This window comes from Mus musculus, chromosome 10 (assembly GCF_000001635.26).
Source record: "Mus musculus strain C57BL/6J chromosome 10, GRCm38.p6 C57BL/6J".
Lineage (NCBI taxonomy): Eukaryota > Metazoa > Chordata > Mammalia > Rodentia > Muridae > Mus > Mus musculus.
The window spans coordinates 19,486,513-19,511,602 of NC_000076.6; the positions used below are offsets into that span (position 1 = coordinate 19,486,513).

Here is a 25,090-nt window from a genome sequence, read left to right on the forward strand (position 1 = left end):
TTACATTTATGAAGTAATTTCTTATAAAATTTTGAAAATCTCTCCTGGCAAGTTGAGCTTCATTTCACTTGGCTAAACCATAATATTGTCAAAATTGTACCTATTTATTTTACAACATATACCCAAGCTCAATTTGTCCCTCCCTCTCATTCATCTATGGAATTCTGGTCTCCATGGTTACTGGTGTAACTGACATCAGCCTAACTGTGCCCATACATTAAAAATGGTGCATCAGCACAGGGTAGACCTAACACTAGAAAAGCACCTAAGAATCACTGACCCTGCACGGTCTCCATGTCCTGGTGGTGTTTAGCATCTTTAGAACCTTTTGTTCTTTGTGATGGGTACATGCTCTATCACAAAGGTTGCCACACAGAGACAACCTTGTAAGAAGTGGATTAATTGCAGATGGTAAGTTCAAAACAAAAATATACTAGGCTACTGCAATAGTTACTTGGTAGGGTTTTGCTGCTTTTCCTGTAATTAAGACCGTAGGAAGCATTTCCGGAAATCAGTGTGAAAGCCGCCATCTTGTATATAGCACAGCCCCGAGAAAATCTGAAATCCCCATCTAGTGGCCAATGACGTTCTGCGTGGTTGGCTGTGAAGTCGGTGCGTATTTAAGGCCACTGGCTTCCCTGGGCATCCCGTTCAAGTGTGCTACTTTCGATGACAGCTCACATGAACAGTCCTGGGAACGCAGCGGGTGTATCTGAGTGCTTGATCTGGGGTAAGCACTGTGAGCCTACAACCCTGCACACCCAGGTTAGATGAAGCAGATTCAGTTTTGTCATTCTTCTCTCTGTATAATTCATAACATGCCCCAGACCTTAAAGAATACATGCAGGTCTTCCAGCTTGGATATTATATGGTTTTAAAACCAAATTTTAATTCTTGATGCTGAAAAAAACACAGAGAGAAGAAGAATCAAGAAGGGGAGCAGGTGGCAGTTTGGCCTCCATGCTCCTCCTTAGACCGGTCCACTCTCCTTCTACTGGCCTCATCCTTTGCTGCCACTGATAAATCCATTCCATGTGCTGTGCACCTGGATCACATGGGCTAAGATCTGCCAAGGGCTCCTGGCCAATAGCAGGGCATCACTGGGAAGGTGATGAAATCAGAATCATGCATTAAGGGTGGTTCCAACAGAAATCCTGCTCCAAAAAAGGACCTGGGGCTACTTTCTCTAAAAACACCTGATTTCAATCTACATGTTGCTTTGTTACCCCTTTCCTTTCAACCACTAGCTACGATGAAAGTCAATGTCTAGCTCTTGCATGGCCAACGATTAAGCATGAAATACTAACATAGATAAATTCCACGGTGAAAAAGAATAGTTGAGCACAGCAAGAAGGGTGTCCTCTCTTCAACACACTGCACCAGTCCCTGGCCCAACTAGTCTCCCAGCCAACAGAATTAGTGTGATCCTTACCAAGAACACAAGAAGGAACTGGACTGCTGAGACAACTCCAAAATCATGGGGTTATTTGTGCCATTGTGGCCATGGTTAACACTTTGCTAGGTTTGCCTTTGATAAGAGCAGAAGTTGGAGATGGTACACACCTTTATCTTCCTGAGAGAACATGGATAAATATCACTTGATCTTCTGTATTGGTTGAAGCTTTGAGAAGTGTATTTGGTACCTTTAAAGCATATTGAATACCTTTCTCTTCTTAACACCTCTAGACTCTTGAAAAGGATTGTTTTTCAAGAATTACAGTTAGCTTATATGGAAATGGGGACCTAGACTCTTAGGAAGTCTGCACAGAGAACAGCACACCTGTTATGAAGAATGCAATCTACAAACAGCTTTCCTTTGATCCAGTTCTGTGTGTGAGTCTACAAGTTAGTCTCAAGTTAATGTAGAACTTGCTGCTGCAAGCACTTTGAACAAAAGGGCATCGGAAAGCATCAGAAGCCAGGTCTCTCGATCTCGCTCCTGTAATTTGTCCTCCTGTAAAGCAAGCCACGGAAAGCAGAATTCTTCTTCCCCAGGGAGATCACTCCTCTCTGCTTTGTCCTTACGGTCCCTCTTTCCTGAGGAGCCCTGTCCTGTGTCTAGAAGAAATGCCACAGAAAAGTCAAAGAGAATCTGAGCCACAGGAGTTGCTGGCTTTCCATCTCAGATCACACTCTAGCTCCAGACCACACTGTTGTGTCTAGTTACATTGTCATGTGAGTGCCTGGTCCTCATGAGTGCCTGGTCCTCATCAGCCCTACCTAGGAAAAATGGACAATGTTCCCTGGGTTTTTTAATTGTCATTTCTGAAAGCCATCACTTTGGGTCATGCAAAACGTTGGCTAAGTAAACTTTCTATGCTTTTCTCTTGTCCACCTATGTTCTGAGTAGGAGTTCTGGCCATGACGCTTACAATAAGGAAAACATACTTTTGTGTCCTTATATATAATATCTGTGGATCCGGTGCCACCATCCTTTCAAGGGTGAACTGTCTTACACTCAGGTGAAGTCATCAGAATTCAGACATTGGTCTGCCATTCATAGGTTTCTCCACCCCAAGCTCTCTATATCACCTCACTTAGCCACTGCTTATCCCTAGCTGGCCACTGTGGTAAAAGGTTAATCACAAACGTGGGTATTTATAGGGAATAATATGATGGGAGTAACCACATGTGGGTGAAAAAGAAATGAAAAGTCATGGCGACACAGAGCTTGTGACTATCCTGCAATTGGGATGGGAAACAAACAAAGGGGTCAGAATTCTGCCTGTCAACACAGGAAGAAAAGCAGACTGCTGGCTGGAAATATTAATCTGATCTTGGATGCTGGTCATAGAGGCTACACTCAGGAAGCTGAGGCAAGAGGATTGACAAGAGTTCTAGGCCAGTTCTAGGCTACGGTGAAACCAACCAACCAACCAACCAACCAACCAAACAAACAAACAAACCTGTTGTGTTAGGAAGTTGACAGTTGTTGCCTCAGAGAGCATGTGGCAGTGTCTGCAGACAGTGAGGAGTAGCATGTCACTGGCATCTGGTGTGACATGGCCAAGGGTTCTGTAAGCATCCTAGAATGCACATAGAATGTACACACAGAGCAGCTGCCTACAACAAAGAAATTTCCAGGCCCAAGTGTCAGCTGCGCTTTAAAGCAGAACTCCACTGAGGAAGCCAGTCTTCTTTCCTTGCATGGTTATTTCCCAGTAACATGCTTGAAACATTCTGGCAATAGTGACAGACAGAAATGTGCTTAGAACATTAATTCATAATTATGAGATGATTGCGATATTTCTAGAATGGGAAATCAGATATTTAAATGCACATGTCTCTAAAGATTGGTATAAAAGAAATAATTAACATCCAAAGTATCTATGACTCTTAAATCACAAAACTACTACTAAATGTTAAATATTGGGCTAAAATACAGAGCACATTTCATCTTTTAATGAAGAGAATTCTTTCTGTAAATTACTAGAACTCTTAAGGAGTTGGAACAAGTACTATCCAAAGTAGACGAGGAGCCACAGAGTATGGTACAGGAACACTGGGGTGAGCTTGTGATTGCACTAAGCCTGGTCTCTGCTCAGTGACTGTATTGTGTTCAGGTCTAAACCCACAAGGGCATCCTACAAAAAAAAAGGGTAGATTTAATATAGCTTCATCACATGTGTAAAAGCAAAACAATTGGGGGGGCATATTCATTAAATGAAATATAAAAACTCTAACTTGCTCATTGAAAACTAAGTACTTGTAGAGGAAACAAAGACACTTTATTTTCTTATTCTGCAGGAGTATTTCTAATATAATAAGACACCGAGACTGTGTTTAGCTCAAAGTCTATATGGTTGACTCCAAAGTTCAAAATTGCTTTGTTAGATGTAAGCCTTTGTCCCTGGACGGACAGGCTTCTGTCTCTTAGGAAAGAAAATTAAGTTGTATTTTCTATGTGGTGGTTCCTGAATGCAGAATTTTAGATCCGCTTTAATAAAACACGTGGCTGTGTAAGATTTTATGTTAGTAACGGTGATGGAAAGAACATTGATTTATTATTATTATTATTATCATTATTATTATTATAGAAAATTTATGATCACAAATTCAGCATCTATCAAAGAGTTTGGCCACAGTGCACCAAAAAAGCCTCCACCTACTGGGCAATGTTACGACAGGGCAAGATAAAAGCAAAGCTGGTTCCCTTCTTCCCATCACAACAAAAAGGTCGATAAAGCACACACTTGATATCAAACAGAGCTTCCTGCTGGCTTCAGTTACCTGGGAGTCTGGAGCCTGTGGTTTGAGTAATGTTCTGTCCACAATGCCGGGCAGCAGAAGCATAGAGAGAATGTCGGGCTTCCAGCCGGCTGAGCGAGCGCCTAACAACTTCAGACTCATTCTTTATTCTCCATCAGAAACGATAGCAAATGTGTTAAAAGGAAAAAAAAAAGTATTCACCGATCTTCTGATGTTGCCTTTTTTGGTGCTAGGAATTGTGTAACAGAGGTGATCCAGACGAGGTGATCCGCCCTTGAGCTACCTTCCAGGGTCATGTAAGTTTGCAAAAGAACCGAAAAGGAAGAGTTTTGCATAGTTCCTCTTGAAAACAAATGGTTTTTGTTTGTTTGTTTTATGTTTGTTTGTTTGTTATTGTGGAAAATTCCTGAAGAAATAAGATAGAGGTTGCTGGGGTGGGCACTGCAGATGACCAGGTGAAAACAGGACCAAACAGAGTACACATGTGCAGCATAAGTGCAAACATTGTAACTTTTATCTCTTTGATCCTGAGAAATTTTGTCAAAGTAATGACGTTAATATTTTTAAACTCTATATTTTGGTATGCAATAGGACATTTATCCTAGAGTCCATAAGAATGATTTTTTTAAATATGAATGCTTATATCAGTACTAAAGAGGACTCTGCTTGAATCCTCAGGTACTTACCTCATTTTCAAGTGTATCAATTAAAAAGATTACATAATAGGTGCTCTGAGTGGACACATAATTTTCTCACCATTTCTAAACATTCCTACCAAAAGTATAACGTTTAGCTGCCACCCAAACGGTGGAAATGCATATGTACATCTGCGACTTACAAACTGTGTTTTGAGAAACGCTTGTGAGGGAATGCTGCAGCTGCTGATAGGTTGACCTTTAGATTAAAGGAAGGAGAAGACAAACAAAATTCTGGCATGACTGAAACAGAGTGGTAGAAGCCCCGGAGAAGGACCACCAGGGGGCAGCATCCTCAAGCGGTTGTGATGGGGTGAGGCGCCCCCCCCCCCCCCCGCAAGGTTGTTGGTTAGCTCCAGCTATTTAGAACCAGAACCGTTTTCTGATTTCCAAGTTAAAACCCCTAAGTACAAAAACATGTGTCCCCACCCCCAATGTGAAACGGACGAAATTCAAAAGCAAAAATAATACTTTATGCAGCTCAGCATGTACCCTACATCGTTCTGAGCGATGTACATGGATCAAGCAGCTGCCATGACAACCTTTGCAGTGTAAACACTGTTGCTAGTACATTAAAATCACGTGTGCATTTATATGATGCATTGTCTATGATTTTTAATTGAAATTTACAAATGAGGAAACCGGGACACAGAAGTTTATCACGTGCTCATGCCATACAAATACCAAATACCAAGTACCAGAGCTGAGATTCGGACCAAAAGCTCTGGCCCAGAGATCAGATCTGAGACTGAGCCAACAGACTGAGGCTCTCAAGGCAGTGTTTCCTTGTTGGCGCACTATCAAGTTCAGCTACCAGCGCAAGGTCCAACTTATGGCCTTGTCTGGAACACAGCTTCTGTGTGCTGAATCTCTTGAAAACACTTCCCCCGAAAGTTTTACCCCAACAATGCTGCTTTCTTCGTAATCGTGGCTAAATTCTCAGCTCTGGCCAACCAGCATTGAGTATCCAGCAAGGATTTTACTTTAGTAGTTCTGGTATCTTGTTCATCACAGATGGTTCTTCATCCCCAGCTAACCAAAACTACAGATCCTTCACACAAAATGTCCTGTAGAGTCTTTTCTTCCCGCTGACACTGCACAAGCTAGGCCTCCAGGTTTTTTTTTTTTTTTTACTGTTTGCAGCAAGCTCTTACAGAAGTGACTCAATGGCTTTTCTAGCCCCAAGTTTCACAGAACAGTTCATCCTCAAAAGCAGTGAGGACAGGAACTCAAACAGGGCAGGAGTTCATTCAGGGCAGGAGCTGATACAGAGCATGGAGGGGTGCGGCTTACTGGCTTGCTCCTCATGGCTTGCTCAGCCTGCTTTCTTGTAGGAGGCCAGGGATGGTGCCACCTACAGTGGCTGGGCCCGGCTCCATTGGTCACTAATTGAGAAAATGCCTTACAGCTGGATCTTAAGAGTCATTGTCTCAAGTGAGGCTCCCTCCTCTCTGATTCCTCTAGCTTGGGTCAAGTTGACATAAAACCAGCCAACATTTGGGTCTGACCTGCTTCAGGGATGTCTTAGTTACCTTTGTATTGTTGAAAAGGGATCATGACCAAATGTTTTCTCTTAGAAAAGAAGACATTTCACTGGGTGCTGGCTTACAGCTTCAGAGGATTGGTCTTTTGTCACCATGGCAGGGAGCATGGCAGCAGGCAGGCAAGCAGGCAGCTTTACATCCTGTTCCACGGGCATCAAGAAGACAGAGGGAGAGACACAGGGCCCAGTGTAGGCTTTTGCAGTCTCAAAGTCCACTCTCAGTAAGACAACACCTCCTAATCCCCCTAAGCCTTCTCGGTTTCATAACCTGGTGACTAAGAATTGAAATTTGGAAGCCCGCGAGAGCCATTTTCGTGTAAATCACCATAAGGAGAGATGGGTATCAAACATGAGAGGGGTCACCGTGCTTCTGCGGTTTTCTCAGATACCACAAGCTTGCACATCTCAGATCTCCAAGCTCCACATGGAGGGAGACCATGTTTGAGGATAGTATATCTATCTAAGGCAGTATAACATCTAAGACAGATATATCTAATATATGTATAATATATATCTAACATAGATAATATATGTATAATATCTAAGATAGGTATAACACCTAAGGCATCTGGGACTGAAATAAAAAATTTAGTAAGGGAGACTTGATTTTTGTGTTTTAGAAATGGAGAAAGGATGGATCCTATTTGAATGCTGAGCCAAAGTACACCTCTAGCAAGTGAGATTAGCCTTGGACATGTTTTTAAATAGTAGCATGAAAGATTAGAAACATGACCACCTTTAAGTTCACAGATGCTAGCGGGGAGGGAAAGCAAGCCTACATTTTGGAGTGTGTATTAGGAACAACATGTTTTGAAAAGTTAGCAAAGGCAAGTGAGGAGAGCAAGATGACACTAAAGAAAACTAGCATTCATCAAGACCATTACAGAGATGACAACTGCTTGCTGGTTAATGTTCATCTGGCTCAGACCAGCAGGTGCACATGTGTGGGTGCCAGAGGTCAACCTCCCACCATGACTCACTCTTGCTCCTGCATAGACCCCTATTATTGTCAATGAGAGAAACAGCTCGCCTCAACAAGATAAGAGATAGTTTATTCTAGAGCCAGTTATGAGTGACTATGGCTCAGGAACACAGATTTTACTTTCTCCAAATACCACGTTCCAACGAGGTAGCAATTTCGTGCTTTTCCAGAAATAGGGAACCCCAAATTAAGGTACTTTTTAAATGTATTAGTGCAAACATTTGATAAGCAGGTTACAACAAAGAGGTGGACTTTTTGGAATACCTTAGATGCTATCCAGTGATGCTACTAGCTTTTGGGTTGGTAGAAGCCAATAGTCTGTAAGTTCATTCATTCAAGGTTCTACCTTGAAGTCACAAGGACAGGAACAGAAAAAACAAAACAAAAAGAAGACAAAACAAAAAACAAAAAACAAAACAAACAGACAGGAACAGAAAAAAACAAAACAAAAAAAGACAAACAAACAAAAAAACAAAAAAACCCCACATCAGCGGGAGGTCTGAAGATGACTCAAGATAAAGTTTAATTAGGGTCTGAACCTGCAACACACTGCTGGATTCACAGTCTCCAAATTTCTAAAGTTAACCAGCCTCGCTGAAGGGTCAGTGAAAGGTGGTTTCCTTCACAGCAAGCAACAGGATGTGTTTGTTTAAACAGCTGAGACTTAGACTTACTTAATGCCAGGAATCTGCTCTGCGCTCACTCAGAGCATGGTGATAGTGGTGTGGTTTAGAGCCTGACCTTAAACTTAGAGATCTGGGAGTTTCGGAGAAACTGAAAACAGACACGTTAGTGACTAAAGAGAAAGGTGAAGATATGGACAAGTGAACAAAAACGCCCAGAATTCAAGGTCAGACAGTGGGACCGGGAGATAGGGATGGTTTCAAAACTAAACTCGTAGGGCATTCAGAGGGACAGGAAGAACTCGGTGCAGGAGAGGAGAGCACAAATGCTTCAACAAATGCTGAGTGTGTGTGATTACTGAAGGAGCTTCCGTCTCTCTGTTAAGCACCCACCTAGCATGTAGAAATAAGCCTAATCTGCATGAAAAGAGGTTACTGCACTCAAGAATGCCACTTCTGATGGGAAAGGTTGCTGGGAATTAAGGAGCATTATCCATGCTAGTCAGGGGACTTTCTTCCACAGGATACATTTAGTTCCAGATTAGACATGGAATTTTCAAAATTAATTATGGAGAGAGAGAGTTCCTGACTGAGACCTTTGCCTGTTTCTCCTGTCCCTTTATGACTTTGATAATTAGTTTATTTTGAAAGGTTTCCTTCTTTCTTTCTCTCTCTCTTTCTTTCTCTTTCTTTCTTTCTTTCTTTCTTTCTTCCTCTCTCTCTCTTTCTTTCTTTTCTTCCCCCCTCTCTCTTTCCTTTCTTCCGTTTTTTCAAGACAGGATTTCTCTGTATAACCCTGGCTGTCCTGGAACTCACTCTGTAGACCAGGCTGGCCTCAAACTCAGAAATCTGTCTGCTTCTACCTCCCAAGTGCTGGGATTAAAGGCGTGTGCCACCACCGCCCTGCTTGAAAAGTTTCTTTAATGACTTGAACTTGATTTTGCTTCTCTGGGACTTTGCTTCATCATCTATCTATGAAGACAGGCAATAATAGTGGGTGGCTTTCAACATCCCCCCACAGTAAGACCGACTCAGTTAGTACCACAGAACATTACAAGGTAAGCTGACCACATAAGTTATAGAAGGGCATATAGGATCTATAGAAAAGTTGGCGATGTGTGATCTCTTTCCACAGGTCAATGTTGTATGTGTCTATGAAGTATATGTGGGTAGACATTCGTCTTTGTGCATGTATGGTGTGTGGTGTATGCCCCTGCATGCATGCACCTGTATCCATGTATGAACCTGCATGCATGTACCTGTGTTGTGTATGCACCTGAATGTATGTGGCAGCCAGAGGTGAGTATTATGGTGTCTTCCTCTGCTGTTTTCTATTTTACTTTTTGAGACAGGGTCTGTCATTGAACATGGCGCTCATTTATTGAGCCAGACTGACTAGGCAGCAAGCCCCCAGGATTGTCTCTCATTCACTTTTCCCTTTCAGGGGTGGGGGAATGCGAATGTGCACAGTTGTTGTTCCTGGTCAGCGGTTACATGTTCAGCGGGGACTTAACTCAGGTCTCCATGCTTGCCAGCAAGCACATTACCCACTGTCTTAGTCAGGGTTTCTATTCCTGGACAAAACATCATAACCACGAAGCAAATCAGGGAGGAAAGGGTTTATTTAGCTTACACTTCCATATTGCTGTTCATCACCAGGGAAATCAGGACTGGAACGCAAGCAGGTCAGGAAGCAGGAGCTGATGCTGAGGCCATGGAGGGATGTTCCTTACTGGCTTGCTTCCCCTGGCTTGCTCAGCTTGCTCTCTTATAGAACCCAAAGATGGTCCCACCTACAATGGGACCTCCCCCTTGATCACTAGTTGTGAAAATGCCTTGCAGCTGGATCTCATGGAGGCATTTCCCCAACTGAAGCTCCTTTCTCTGTGATAACTCCAGCGGTGTCAAGTTGACACAAAACTAGCCAATACACCCACTGATCCATCTCCCCAGCCCTATCAACACAAATGAAAACAAGATGCACTTTTAAAACTACATGGTCCTGTTACTTACCAACTAGTTAAAATCACTTTTATGTAATTAAAACGTCAAGAAATTGTTGAAAATTTCCTGTGTTTTCCCTATAAATATAAATTACAGTTAATGCTTGAAGCTTTTCTCCTAGGATACCAGAATTAAACTTTGCCATTTAAGCTGAGTTGGTAGATTTTGGCTTACATAAGTAATAGCTACACGTGACTTTAGATCTAACCCAAAATAAAACATAATTTTCCTAATGCTTTAATGTTATAGTAGACTTACTTTTATAGTTATGTGAAATCTAAATAATTATGTTCTTAACTGGACAATGTTATACATGCCTGTAACCTCAGAACCTAGACACTAGAGGCAAGAGAATCAAAAGTTCAAACTTGACTTCAAGTTGAAGACAGTCTGGACTATAAGAGATTCTGACTCAAATAAATTAAAGATAGATAGATAGATAGATAGATAGATAGATAGATAGATAGATCTTTTAAGTATAATCTAACATCACTAAATAAATAAATTTTTCAAAATGTTAGACATTGAATAAATAAACATCCAGGTAAATAATATGTCATTAGTACTGTCTTACCAGGTCTGTGATGGAAGGTCTATCAATGCAAATATTATAAATACACAAAATAACTTATCAGTTATTGAACATTTATCTGGAACAAAGTCATAAATTCAATATTATGCATAATACAAAAGGGAAAGAAATTTTTGTTAGAAAACAGATTTGTCATCCAAAACTTAGAGAGGAAGTCATATTGCAAAACAGAGATAGGAATAACAAAACAAACCACAAAAAAAAACCCCAAACAAACATAAAATCACTCAACATGGCCACTCAAATCCTAAAATAAATAAGAATATGCTGATTCTTAATTTGCTCAACCAGGAAAAAACAAGTGATGATCCAAACAAGAAGGTACTTGGCAAAAGGCTTATAAACAAGAGTTTGAAAGCCATTGCTTGAACTATAAACATGGAATTTTTTAAGTCTTCATAAAGAACGAAGAGCTTACAATATTTGCTAGACACATATTAGTACGCCATAATCTTCTCTGAGCTAGAAGATGGACAGTATTGTTACCCTGTAGCAAGTCCTCGGTAAAAATATGTCAAAGAAGATAATTAAGGAACCAGCTATTGCTTAGTTTATCCCAACATCCTTCACAAACTTAGAGCAGTAACTACCTGCAGGAGATGCCACACTTCTGTTATTTGCAAGCAACTTATTTTTATTTAGTGAAAGAAAAAAAATCTAATAACGGTTGTTTTAAATCTTATCCTCAGAGTTATGATATGAAAAATGTGCGTGCATGGTAATAATCATTATTTATAGTGTCTTATGGGCTAGGCACCATTCACAATCATGTATATATTTAATTTGTATAAAACTCTCTGAGGTTATGCAGTTCTTAACATTTGTGCCATTATAACCAAAACACTCAAGAGAATGAATTAAAGAAGGATTTGCCTTGGCTCAGAGATTCCAGCGCACAGTCTTTGGCACTATTGATTCTGGACTGTGGTAAAGGAATGGCCATGGAGACTGCTCACCTCATGGTAGACAGGAAGCAGAAATGGGGCTGGGGACCATGTGTTGCCTTCACAAGCACATGATTCACAAAGCCCCAGTTCCTTTGAACTTTGTTTTTAACGTGGATTACCATTGGATACCTCCAAATGTCTTAGAGGCACTGCCTCTATGATGAGTTTGCCGCAGCTTGGAAACTCTTGCTCAGCGTCCTCCCTATCAAGGTCTAGGAGAGATCTGAGGTTTTCACCCTGTGTGAAAGCAAGCAATTCAGGGCACCAGCTTTCTGAGCAAAGACACAGCCTGGGGCTGGAGACAAGACATCCTTGCTCCAAGAACAGCAGGCAAGCATGAGCGTGCTTTGTACAGTAGGTCATCATGCCACATGAAAGTAATGAAAGGAAGCATTGTGAATACCACAAACAGAGTAGGGTGGTACCTTAGCCATGTCATCTCAGGAGTAAGAGTATGCAACTTATCTTATTGGGCTATAAGAAAATTGTCCGGCCTTTGTTTCAGAGAGAGTTTATTAGGCTGGGCTATTAACAAACCAGCTTTCTGTTCTGAAAAACAAAGCTATCCAGATTTTTTAAGAGTACTTACTCACTGCACAAGCATTCCCAAAAAGATAGTTCAGAATGAAACTGTGATCTGTGTGTGCCCACACCCTCAAGGTGCTGGGAACTATCCTTCAGCAAGCTTGTACTGACAGAGTGTGAGGAATACTCTTGTTCTATGGTATTGCCCTTTCCCATTTATCTTAAATCGCCATTGAACGTGATAAAACCTAACAGAATTCAGGGAATGTTACCTACAAATATGGTACTTTGGTTTTTGGTCACGGTCACAGCAATCTATCTAATACAGTACCTTACAAAATCAAAGTTTCACTCCGAGATCCTTAGCGAAACTAGCAAGATATGATTCTCATCAAATGCTTTTGTCAAGTTTAGTCCACTCTCACTTCTGCATGGAGTCTTAGGAATGGATACTGTTCTTGGCTCTTGGTAGCCCAAGTTTAACAAATGGGATTTGTTAGGAAATTCAACCCAGAATGGATGACTTCCAAGCCCACATTAGCACCAATACATTTTACAGACATGAATTCCTGTAGGATTTACCATGGTCACCATTATGCCACAGCACTCATACAAATGTTTTAAGTGGTTGAAACACTGGTCTACAGCTATTTATCTAATTTCAACTGTTTAAATGATTACTATTCTGGAAAACGCACAAGTGCCTTTATATACACAAAACAGATGGGAGGAAAGAGAGCTAAGGTTAGAATGTTTGTGAATCAAATCTTCCATGTAGGGAGCGAGAAAGATGGCTCAGTGGGTAAGACCACTTTCTGGGAAAACAAGGAAATCTGAGTTCAGTCCTTTAGTACCCACATAAGAAGCTGGGCAGGGACATAACACATGGTTGTAATCCTAGTGCTATGGGGACAGAGGGTCACCAGGGCTTGCTAGCTGACAGCCTAGCTCCAGAATCAGTACAAGTCCCTATATTGGAAAAATAAGGTAGAGAGTGATAGAGGACAGTAGACATTCTCCGTTGACCTCCACAGGTATGCAGTCCATACCTGTGTGCATACCTCCCCAAAGCACACACAAGACACTATTTATTGTTCCACCTTCATACATACTTCAAGATAAAGGTTTTTGTTACTACAATTTTCCAGATATAGAAAGTATGCTTATGTATTCCAAGATCGCTCAATGGGGAAAGACACTTGCTGCCAAGTTTGGTGACCTGAATTTGATCCCACACAGTAGAGGGAGAGAACCAACTCTCACATGCTGTCCTTCAACCAATACACACACACACACACACACACACACACACACACGATGAGGGAGGGGGACTGGAGGAGAGAATACATAATTAAATATAATTTTTAAAATGAATAAGTATTTAGCAATGTTTGACAAAAACATTACAAACTTCAAATAATCATTAAGTAACAGAGCTCAAATTGGAGGCTAGTGTGGTCTGTTGTCCTTACCTCTCCACTGTTTCCTGACAGCACATATATTCGAAGTTTGGTTACTTTCAAACAAGATAAGGTAGGCTGAATTCTAATATACCTTTCCTGGAATCTTCTTTGAAAACCAACTTTCTGCAAACACTAATGGATAAAGAGAAAGCAATTTGTGGCATGAAATAGAGAGTTGGTATGCATGCAGCACATTCATGCCCAAGAGCCCTTGTGTGAGCAGTCAGGGACACATGGCTTGTTAGGAGTCAAAGCCATACAATGCGGTCACATCACACAAGCAAATGATGCTTACTTATACCTCCAAGTCATACTTGCCTGCTCATAGCGTGAAGATGTCATAAAGCCCTGCCTGTCACAGAGTACACTGGTCATCTGTAGAAGTTAAGTCTGCTTCTTCATCCCACCTCCATGATCCAAGAGATAAGTCCCAGCTTAAGATACATTTACAAATACCTTAGCCATGTAGCTAGGCTCTTCTTCGGCTAGATCATAACTTTAAATAACCCATTTATTCTAATCTACATTTGCCATATGGTTGGTCACCTGTGCTCAGGTACTATGCATAGTCCATCTGGGTCACATCTTCCCGGGCAAATCTCCTACTTGGTACTATCCCAGAATCCTTTCTGCTTCCCAGATGTCCCACCTCCTATTTCTTGCCTAAACTATCAGCCACAAGATTTTTATTGACAGGTGCCACATTCATACAGACACAAGACATTTTTTCTACAGCCATCTATTGCTATACAGTCATGTGCTGCACAGTGCTGTTTTGACTACTTATTAATCATGTATATCCTAGTGTTCCCATAATATTATAATGGAATAAAGAATTGTCTGTAATCTAATGACACTGTTAGGCATCAAAGTGCACAATGCACTACCAGTCATAAAAAAGTGTGTCCTAGTCAGTTATTATATAGTATTAATGACTAACCACGTGACAGGTTTATGTATTTACCTCTTATCATTATTTTAGAATATCCCTCCTATTTTTAAAAAGAACAATTTACTGCCAAACACTATGCCATGGAAAGCTGGCATCAGTCTTACAGCTCTGGTTTACCAAGAGTCTTAATTGCATCATTTTATCTATACTTGACTTAACCTCAGATGGCTTCTTTCTCATGACCCAGGACAGACAGACAGACAGACAGACAGACAGACACACACACACACACACACACACACACACTACTTATATATAATCGTTGCAGCTCTTTAGTTTCTATTCCCTCTTTATCCAACACTCAATTGAAATAAATATTTTTGTAAAATTGTGGCGATACACAAAGTTTCTTGGGAACTGTGGTAGTCCGAATATGATTGGCTAATGGGAAGTGATACTACTAGGAGGTATGGCCTTGTTGGAAAAGGTATAGCTTTGTTGGTGGAAGTGTGTCACTGTGTAGTCAGGCTTTGAGATCTCCTAGTGCTCAAGCTCTAGTGTGTGTGTGTGTGTGTGTGTGTGTGTGTGTGTGTGTATTCTTGGCTGCCTTCAGAAGAGAGTTAGTCACCTCCTTGCAGCCTTCGGATCAAGATATAGAATTCTCAGCTCCTCCAGCACCATGTCTGCTTGCATGCTACCATGCTTCCTGCCATGGTGATAATGGACTGAATGACTGAAAGTGTAAGCCAGCCCCAATTACCTCTTGTTCTTTATAAGAGTTGCCTTGGTCACGGTATCTCTTCACAGCAATGAAATCCTAACTAAGACAGTGACCTAAGGAAGAAACATGTGGAAGCAGAAAGCAACTCACACAACATAATCAACAGCACTGGAGGTGTTCTCAGAGTACGCCTTATTATGCCACCCAGCCCTAATCTTTTCTTTGAGTCTGAGATGACATAATACTTCATTTTATACAATAGAGCTCCAATGCTTTGTGTTATCTGTTTTATGGCATCAAACTTCTTTTCACAGACACTTAGAAGCTCCTTAAAGACAGAAACCTCATCATATCTGCTGTGGGGGACGCTGGTTTGTGACTGAAAGAAAAACAGTAAGAAGTTCATAAATGTTGGAAATTGGCCCACACAAATCCCACACTCGTGTGAACGTGCCCATCTTCTATAGAGCCATTACCAACTTGAAGATACAAACTAATGTTTATCCATATTTGACTCCTCACTTTACACCAAAGTGGCTTTTAATTTCAATGACCTAGCTTTGAATTTTTATCCATTCCCACATAGAAAATTATATTTTGTAAACACTGGGGAATGCACAATGCTTCTTAAAAACCTGATGGATACATTGTTTCAACTTGAATGTGTGTAATGCCATATGGCCCTAGGGACCAATCTCTCAAAGAGATGTTCTCCCAGTGCAAGTTACATTCCTCAAGCTCAACCTCCAGGAATATCTCTCAAGGGCACTCCTAGCTACTCAAAGAGCTACTTATTGATGAATGAATCCCCATGCTAAAAAAAGTAATGATGGATTAAACGTGCAGAGCCTATTCTGCCTTTGTGGCCTAGAGCCTTTCTTCAGACCCCCTTATCAGTAAGTAAGAACTATTATGTGTGACATAATCTGGTAATAAGACACATTTTTTTGCCAGCATTCTCTCTGCTCACACCAAAATGTGTACTATACACTATATAAAATATGTATTTACATGAGTTTAAAAAGAGCACTTTCTCTTCCAAGCCAACTCTTCCAAATGGGGTGACGCTGCACATAGTCTCATGCAAGCCCCACCTCGGCCTCCTTTATCAAATGGCTCTAACTTATGACCAGAGGAGCCACCAGCCTCTACCCTTGCAAGAGACAAAAGCAATAGGTATATAACTAATGGGAAGGTAAATTAACTTTGTTTATTTTCTGGGTAAAATTAATCAATTTTACCACATTTTTATGTTATTTGGAGTTTGGCCAATGTCAATTCCATCTGTAATATTTCCATTCCAAGACTCAGCCAATCTGTGTGTTTTGTCTCATCTTCTCTCTGCAATCTGTGGGCTTTTCATTGCTATTAGCTGAGCTTCCCAGGAAGCGAGGATGTGCAGCAGCCAGAACAGTTGGTGTAATGCACCAGAGGGCAGATGAACGCAACCCACCAAACATACATCAGGGTTTACTCAATCCAAGGCGCTGTTTTACGTGAAGATGTGAAAATGAGCCAGATACAAGCCCCACCTCAAGCCCTCAAACTGGTTCAAACTGGTTCAAGAGCCACCCAGAGACAAATCTCTAACAAAAGTCAGACTATGCCAACTGTCCCCATCAACTAAAAAAGCAAAAGAGAAAAGAAATGAATACACTGACCAGAGGATGTCAGAACCTCACAGGTGAGTTACTGCTTCAGATGTAACCAGGACTTCAGATCTAGGACAAAACAATCTCAGTGTCCAAAGAAGACCTAGTTATTACATTAAAGTCAGCAACAGGTAAATCTAGTTTTAGGTTCAGAAACTGATATGACTTTGAAGTTTCAGAAATAGTAAAAAACTTTAACCCAGGACTTTTGATTCCATATAGAGTTATCAGGCATTCTACTATAAACAGAATTTTCTTTGCCATAAATGGTTATGATTGGGAAGAAAGAAAGAGAGAGAGAGAGAGAGAGAGAGAGAGAGAGAGAGAGAGAGAGAGAGAGAGAGAGGAAGAAAGAGAGAGAGAGAGGAAGGAAGGAAGGAAGAAAGGAGAGAGAGAGAAAGAGAGAGAGAGGAAGGAAGGAAGGAAGGAAGGAAGAAAGAGAGAGGGAGAGAGAAAGAGAGAGAGAGAGAGGAAGGAAGGAAGGAAGGAAGGAAGGAAGAGAGAGGGAGAGAGAAAGAGAGAGAGAGAGAAGAGGGAGAGAGGGAAGGAAAAAGAAAGGAACTTCACGGTCTAGGTAGACAGCTAACTGAGGCACCCCCAGCTCTCCTGAGCCCCTCTTCCCCTGAGATTCAGTCTGAGCTCACAGCCCTGCCCTACTCTTCAACAACAGCTCCTCCCCACCCTCATTGCATTTCCTCCTTTTGTAGTTTCTGGCAGTCATTGGGCAGGAGAAAGCCCCCAACATGAAAGATCCCTAAGGACTGGTGTCTTTCCTTTTGACTCACTGATGAGCTCCAGTATTCCCTGGGAACAAATGTAAACGTCATCTAGACATTTCCACCCATTGCTCTTTCAGCAGCTGAATTTTTTTATTTAAATCAGCTCATCTGGGTCCTGAGTAGCCTGGCTGTCTTAACACTGCCCTAACCAACGTCCACAGAGTTCATGTGCATGAGAGGCACCACATAGACATTTTCAGTTCCGTTCTCAGAGTTCCATCTAGACAAGCCTTCTTTATAAACATGTGCAGTAAAAGCCCCAGATCCTGGGGTCTCAATGAGGGTAGGTTCAGCTGTATGTTCTAATGGCCAAAGAAAGCAGTAGGAAGGCAGGAAGGAGCTTAATTCTACAGGGCTGTATCAGCAAGAGGAGGGTGACTGCATAACTTACTATCTGTCTTCAAGGAGCTGACAAGGACTTTGAGGTTTTACACAAAGAACAAAGACAAAGAGGGGGTTGAGGAGCCGATAGAGCAGAGCCTTGGTCTGGCCACTGGGTTGATTGCTATCTCAGGTCTGGTTCTTCGAGGTTCAACTAGCTCAGGGGAAATCGTTAGCATGTTGGCTGCCATGCAACGAAGAACAGTTTCACCTTAGGGTGACCTAGTGCCCAGCTCTCCATTCCTAGAAATGACTCCCAACTCATCAGGAAAGCAGCACCTCAGAGAGGCAAGGCAGAGTCAGACACAAAGTGGAACTCGGTCACTGTCTGGGCTTGCCTTCAATCGTAATTGTTTTTAAAAGTCCTCCAGAGGAGGAAAAGTAAATTTCAAAGATTCACAAGGAAAGAAACCACAGGGGTCACCATGATGGAGCAAAACTGAAACAGTCCTCTGAGTTTTTTTAATTCACTTAGAACTTTTACAGAGTGTCTGCTGAACACCAGTTCAAGTGCTGGTCTAGCTCAGATAGAATCCAGATACTCTATTTTACATTCATTCTCTCTCTCTCTCTCTCTCTCTCTCTCTCTCTCTCTCTCTCGGTGTGTGTGTGTGTGTGTGTGTGTGTGTGTGTGTGTGTGTGTGTAGATCACAGCTACCCAAAGATTTGAAGAATGAGAAGATTTTTTAACACCAGAAACACTTTTAATAAGAATCCCCCGTACTTCCAAAAAGTAGTTCTTTGGATATTCATGGTGCTTTCTATCTCATTCCTTGTCCCTCTCCTCTCTCTTTTAAAGTATGCAATTTATTGGTTTTAAGCAAGGACACTCAGACAGATGACACCCTAAAATATGTTTTTGACTTCAACCTACTAAGTGTTAGAGGAGCTACAAATGCAAGGATCACCTTCCCCAGGAGTTCTCTCTTCTACCCAAATAGCAGATCTGTCAAGGAAGAAGCTATCTTTGGTCCTCTTATTGAAGCCTTATTAACCAAGCAAGATGAAATCTAAACCATATGAGAGAATGAAAATTAAACAGCATCTCCAGGGCCCAGAGACGGGAGCAAACTCTCCCTTCTGTAACTTGCTTTTTGGTCATGGTATTTCATCATGGCAACAACAACAAAAATTATCTAATATAAATCAATGAACTGATCAGATGATAAACAGATGATTGATAGATAGATAGATAGATAGATAGATAGATAGATAGATAGATGATAGATAGATAGATGATAGATAGATATATAGATAGATAGATGATAGATAGATGATAGATAGATAGATAGATAGATAGATAGATAGATAGATAGATAGATAGATAGATAGATCGACAGATAGATAGATAGATAGGAAAGATACCCACAGTCTGGGCCCTGTAGAGAGGCTCATATATTTCTTACTTAAGTACATGACAGAACATCAGTGAAGTTGGAAAGTATCTTATAATGAATTGAAACCTCCGGCAAACTTCAAAAGTTAAAATGAAACCTGTTTTTCTCTTTCCAACTCCCAGGCAACTTGCTCCCTAATGTGGGACTATCTGCTCCTCGCCGGCCTGCTATTGTGTGTCACTTAACAAGCGTCCAGGCTTGTCACCATGCCTCACATTGACATCTGTCAGCACCCTCAGTCCCTTACATCATTCATAACCAACAGACGTCCTTGTGGTTTCACACTGACCCAGCCCAATTCTTAGTAAAACCGCTTCCAGTTGACACTGGTGCTGAATGGTAAGAAGTCAGAACAGAACACAAACAAACCAACATCAAGGTGTAATTGATGCTCTCACTAGCTGATGAGGAGAAAAATCTTGATATAGCATTCTCATTGTAGGATTTCCAAAACTCTGTTGAAAATAGTCATGATTTCTTCCTGGAAAGGAATAGAAAGGCTCTAGATGTCTTGTGGAGTCAGCATGATGTGACACTTACAGGTTCTACTTATTTGGAGACAGTAGAAATCAGAGAGAAGGAGAAAGGGAAAGAGGGAGAGAGGGAGGGAGGGAGAGAGGAGGAAGGAGGGAAGAGGAAGAGGAACAGAGAGAGGAGAGCCCATAAGCTTGCCAAATCTCAGCTTTCCTTCCCCTTTCCTCTGTGCCTGCCCAAACCAGCTTTAGCCTGAATAACATTTGAGACCTGGCTTCTGGGAGCCCTGCCCTAAGCTGTTATGTAATTGCAGGGTGTCCTGGCTGGGAAGCAAGGGTGCTTCAGGCTTTCTGCTAACTCCAAAGTCCCATTTATTTCTGGTCCTGTTCTCCTCTCCAGGAAGAAACACACCAGGTCCTTTAGCTGTTAGAAACTCTGGAATCTCTCTGTGGATCTCTTCTCCCTTTGATGCTGAGCAGTTTGATCCTTCTCCTGACCTCTGAACTCCAACCCTTGGAAGAACTTGTCCCCCTTTCTAATCACCTTCTTCTGTACATCTTCAACATTTTCCTTCCAAACCATACATCCCTGTGAGGAGTGGGTGTGGCAGCAGTCTCAAGATGGCACCCGGGACTGCAGCCAAGTCTTATGACTTGCACCTGACTTCCTCATACACCTGAAAATAAGCCACGACCATCGCGAGAACTGCGCAGGTGCACCATGATGCAAGATCGGACCATATGACGAGTGATGATTCTGGTCAATGAACTGTTGTTACGTGGACTGGGCTGATGGGGTGTGGTTGAGAGGATATATAAGGGATTGCGATTGGGGGTGGGTTGTTGTTTTTTCCTGGAGAGATTGATTTCTGGAGAGAGATTCATGCATGATGTTGAAAGGTTCCTGAATAAACTGCTTTGAGAAGTACGTAGTGTCGCTCTTTTCTGCTGGTTGGAATAGGAGGCGACACATCCCATATAATTAAAGGCCTTAGAGTGTGGGAGTCTCTTTTCACATTTAAAGAAACACTGTTTATTTGAGACAGGGTCTGCTGTAGCTATGGCTGGCCACAAACGTACTACAGGGACAAAGACGACCTTGGACTTCTGATCCCCCTGCCCTCACCTCCTAGATTCTGAAGGTAAATCCAGGATTGCAGGCACGCATGCTCTGTCGAGCCCGTTTTATATACTGCTGAGGATCAACCCAAGGCTTTGTGGGTGCCCCATGCCAAGAACCCCCTTCTAGTGATCCAACTGTGGCAAATAGTGCTTAGCAAAGTGTGCTTATCCTTTCTTGTTACCAGTTCTGCTTCAAAGCATCACAAACTCTTATTTGTCCACCAGTGTAGCAACAGAAGAGCCGATGCTGAGAACAGGAGGCACTGAGGGGCAGCGAGGGGGCAGGGTCTCCTTGGGGAGCTTGTAGAAGGCCATGCATGCTATCAGGAAAGCATTGCTTTGCTTCCAGTGAGATGTAAAAGCACTGAGTGCTTTGTAGCAGATACATGACCAATCTGTTCTAGGTTTACCAGCGGCTGAGCTCTGATTTGCAGTTGACTCAGGCCAGGACAACAGCACAGCTCAAAGGAGATGCCAATAGACAGGGCAAATTGGCTAAATGGGATGGTGGGAGCCACCACACCTTAGAAACGGTGCAGTTCCTGGGTGGCTTCTAAGTCACCCTCTGGCCCTCCTGTTAACTCCTGACCTTTGTCCACTTTATCACATGATCATCCTGACTTCCATATTTGTAACAGCACACACCTCTCCTCTCAACTCCTGACCTGAACAAATCTCAGACCAGCAATGGCACTCTCTAAGTTCCTTGTCCAATGGCCAAACTTCCTACTTGGCCCAGAAGTTTCCACTGAGGAAGTCCTCACTCTTCTCTTCATTTGGTTCACTTCCTCCCCCACCTCATCCCCATCCAGCAGCCATGTCTCACATCAATCAATGGACCAAGCATCCCTAACTGCCTCCCTGTCTCACCCTCTTTCCCCTTTGACCTCAGCATTCCTCAATGTGGCCAAGTCAACCAGTCTTCCTCTCGCTCCTTCCCTGCCAAGTGCTTCAAGCCCTTTGGGACCAGTTTGAAGCTGTTGCATGGTAACAGTGCAGCCTCTGGCCTCACTCGCCTGTGCCTTCTCTGGCTATTTCTGTCGCTCACATCCTCTTCCTGGGATGCATGGCTGCTCACTGTGACTCTAGTCTTGTTCTTTCTATATTCCTCATTGTGCTTCCTCTTGGTAAGGGGCACTGCCCCAACAATAATAAGACCCCGTTCATTGGACGGGTGTGATAGGACATGCCTGTAATCCCCACACTAGGGAAACAGAGGTAGGAGAATCACAAGTTCAAAGTCAGCTAAATAAGTCATGGCCAAGCCAGGCTATATGAGGAGATTTAGTAATCAGCAGTTGTAACTATTCTGTAGCTTCCTAAGGATATGTTTAAAATAGAATGCTCAAAAAAACAAAAAACAAAAAACAGTGCTGGCATAAGGGTAGTCTGACTGGGTACCCGACTTTCTTTCAGTTCTTTCTTAGGGTCGCCAACGCCAACTAAGAAGTCAAGTCTCCCATCCCAAAACATCGTTCCCCATTTACAGGAAGCTGAACATTGAAAGAAACACTTCTGATAATGTGTCATCAGTGATATTATTAGTGATTTTAATAGTGATCTAATAAGGCTGCCTTTTGCTCCAGGGAGAGTAGATTCCACCTATAACTATCCACTTGTGGTATTTTAGGACAGCAACCTTGGAGAGAAAAAGGAAATTGCTTTCTTCTACCAAACAAACAAATAAACAAACCACAAAAAAAAAAAAAAAAAAAAAAAAAAAAAGACAACCTAAACTAGTCACTGTCCCTTACGTGGCTTAAAGGTGCTGCCATTCCTGGGGCTGTGTGAAGAAGGTAATAGAACAACCTGTGTTTGGATTGATGCTTCAGGTGCTCAGGTCCTGGGGAGTCCCTGAGACGATCTCTCTGGATGGGGAAAGAGGACGGACATCTTTGATAGGGCAGATGAGAGCCGTTCAGCCTGTGGGTGAATGGGTTTGCAGATTGCATGAATCAAAGAAGACCTGAGCTTTTTCTCAGGGCAGCTTGGGGCAGAGCATCAGGCCTTGGGGTTCCTGTGACAAGAAGCAAACAAGTGTGGTCCACATAATAAAAAACAAAACAAAACAAAACAAAGAAACAGCCACTCTCCCCCAGTTGCAAAATTACAGATACAAAGTAGCAACAAAAATAATTTTATGATGGGGGGGTCACCACATGGGGAACTGTATCAAAGGGTCGTGGTGCTGGAAGATTACAAACCACTGTCCCACTGATTATAGACTCTCTTCAAACTGCCAGTTTTCCATTTTTGAACATACTTGACTTAACAGTAATTGCTATTTTAGTGATTTAAAGATCTCGGCACACAGAGCTTTTCAAATATCCCAGTGTTATAAAGCTGGATAGAGGTACCCGAGAGGCCAGACCCTGCTCCACACAGAAAGCCGGCTTGTTCTAAACAAGCCCAAGGAAGTCAAAACAAACTTTCCACTGTTCTAGCTGCTGGCTTTCTCGATGTTGAGAAGCAAAGGGCTGTAAGGTGCAGAGAACAGGGAAGGCCAAATACAAAGGTTTTATCCTCATGTCGGCATGCAAACACGCAGATTTTATGAGAGGTAGTGTTTACCAAAAGGTAGGATTTATAGCTCCATGTAATTTACAGCATTTAAGTGTAATGTTATAGTGCGAATAAATTTTTCCCTTCCCTTGTGATGGGCTCATGAATAAACCTGAAAAGGACGCTAAGCTAGAGCTAGAGCTGGGAGGAGGAGGAGGCAGAGAGTGAACTATCGTGTGCTTGCCTTCCCTAGACACCGTCCCCTGTCCATGGGATCAGCTCACTGCTCTGCATGAAGATGAAAACACAGTTGTGTGTGACACAGCGCTGAACAATTCCCATCCGAGGCAACGGACCAGGAATGCTGCTCGGCCCATCGTGTGACAAAAATGTATGAAATTACATTAGCAGAAAAACAAGATTTCTGTGTCTTATCACAAAAAGGCCTTTCACCTCCTGGACTCTAACTGAACAACAGTTACCCTCTTTATTTCTACCTGAAACTGCCTTTTGTAAGCCATAGTTAAGGGCAGAATCTTTATAACACCGTGATGATGGAACATCGTGAGCGCCTCAGCACCTGTTCATTAGCAGGATACTGGGGGTTGCATTTGTTTGTTTTCAGGGCTTAATTTGACTACACTTCATTTGCATGCTCTGAATGCATTTTAAATCTAAACAAGAATTCCATTTAGTGGATTTCTAAAACGTGTTCTATGGGGCAGGGGGGCTACAATCCGTGTAAAACAAGCACCACCATTTAAGACTCGGTGGCTGAAAGGGAAACCTACCTCAGCGGTGGGGAAACCATAAAAAACGCAATCAGGCATCCTCTAAATTAATAGAAAAAAAATATTAAGAGAGAAAACAACAAGAAGAATAATTCCCAAAACCCGATGTCTTTCCAGGAAAATGTCATTGGTACAAAAGTTCCACCGGGCTTCAGGCAATTGTGCATTTCTCAGGGCTGTAGTGTGCAGTACCTGTCACACAGCAGACTTTAGGGGTGTGAGGAGAGGGAAAGGGTTAACTTGGTTAAAATTCTGTTTTTTTATGAGGACCCATTCTGCCTTCTGCTCACAGGCTGTTAAATTTGGAAAGCTCGTAGTAGAAAAATTAGTTTACTAGATCTAACAAGCTCAAACACGTCTTTATCAAGTGATAGGAAAGTTGTAATGGAGGTGCTTCAAGCATGACGGGACCGACCTCAAATTCTCCCACAAAGACTGACTCGTCAATCAATCCTTGTTCACGGAGGGCAAGAAGCAGAAAAATGAGCTCTGAGCTAGTCTAACAAGGTGATTCTCAGCTCTCTGCCTCTCCAAAGGATTCTCCCCAGGCACCTGGATAATTCCAGGGGCAATTCCAGAGCTCCGAGCTCCTTAGACGAAGAGGTGGGCTAGCTGGCTGTGCCAGGCTTCCTCTCAACTGTAAAGTCCGTCACCTCTCTTCAGAGAGTAAGTGTGACTCTTGGGGGAAAGCTGTGCTTCTAAATTGGTGATTTTTTTTTTTTAATTCCCAATAAAAGACAAAATAAGTTTAATTGGATCTTGTTCCCAGAAAGAAAGGCACCAATACCATGGAGTCA

At 42.2% G+C, this 25,090-nt stretch overlaps 1 long non-coding RNA gene across 2 annotated transcripts; it reads left to right on the forward strand.

Moving 5' to 3' along the window:
* The first annotated feature begins 202 nt into the window (after positions 1-202).
* Positions 203-20,806, forward strand: Gm33104 (predicted gene, 33104). 2 transcript variants are annotated; one of them, NR_152784.1, is made up of 4 exons: positions 203-411; positions 4,443-4,505; positions 19,528-19,744; positions 20,279-20,806. It is a non-coding gene; the product is annotated as a predicted gene, 33104 (long non-coding RNA). The 2 variants fall into 2 exon arrangements; NR_152785.1 differs by lacking the exons at positions 203-411; positions 4,443-4,505 and adding an exon at positions 8,131-8,279.
* Positions 20,807-25,090: the final 4,284 nt, after the last annotated feature.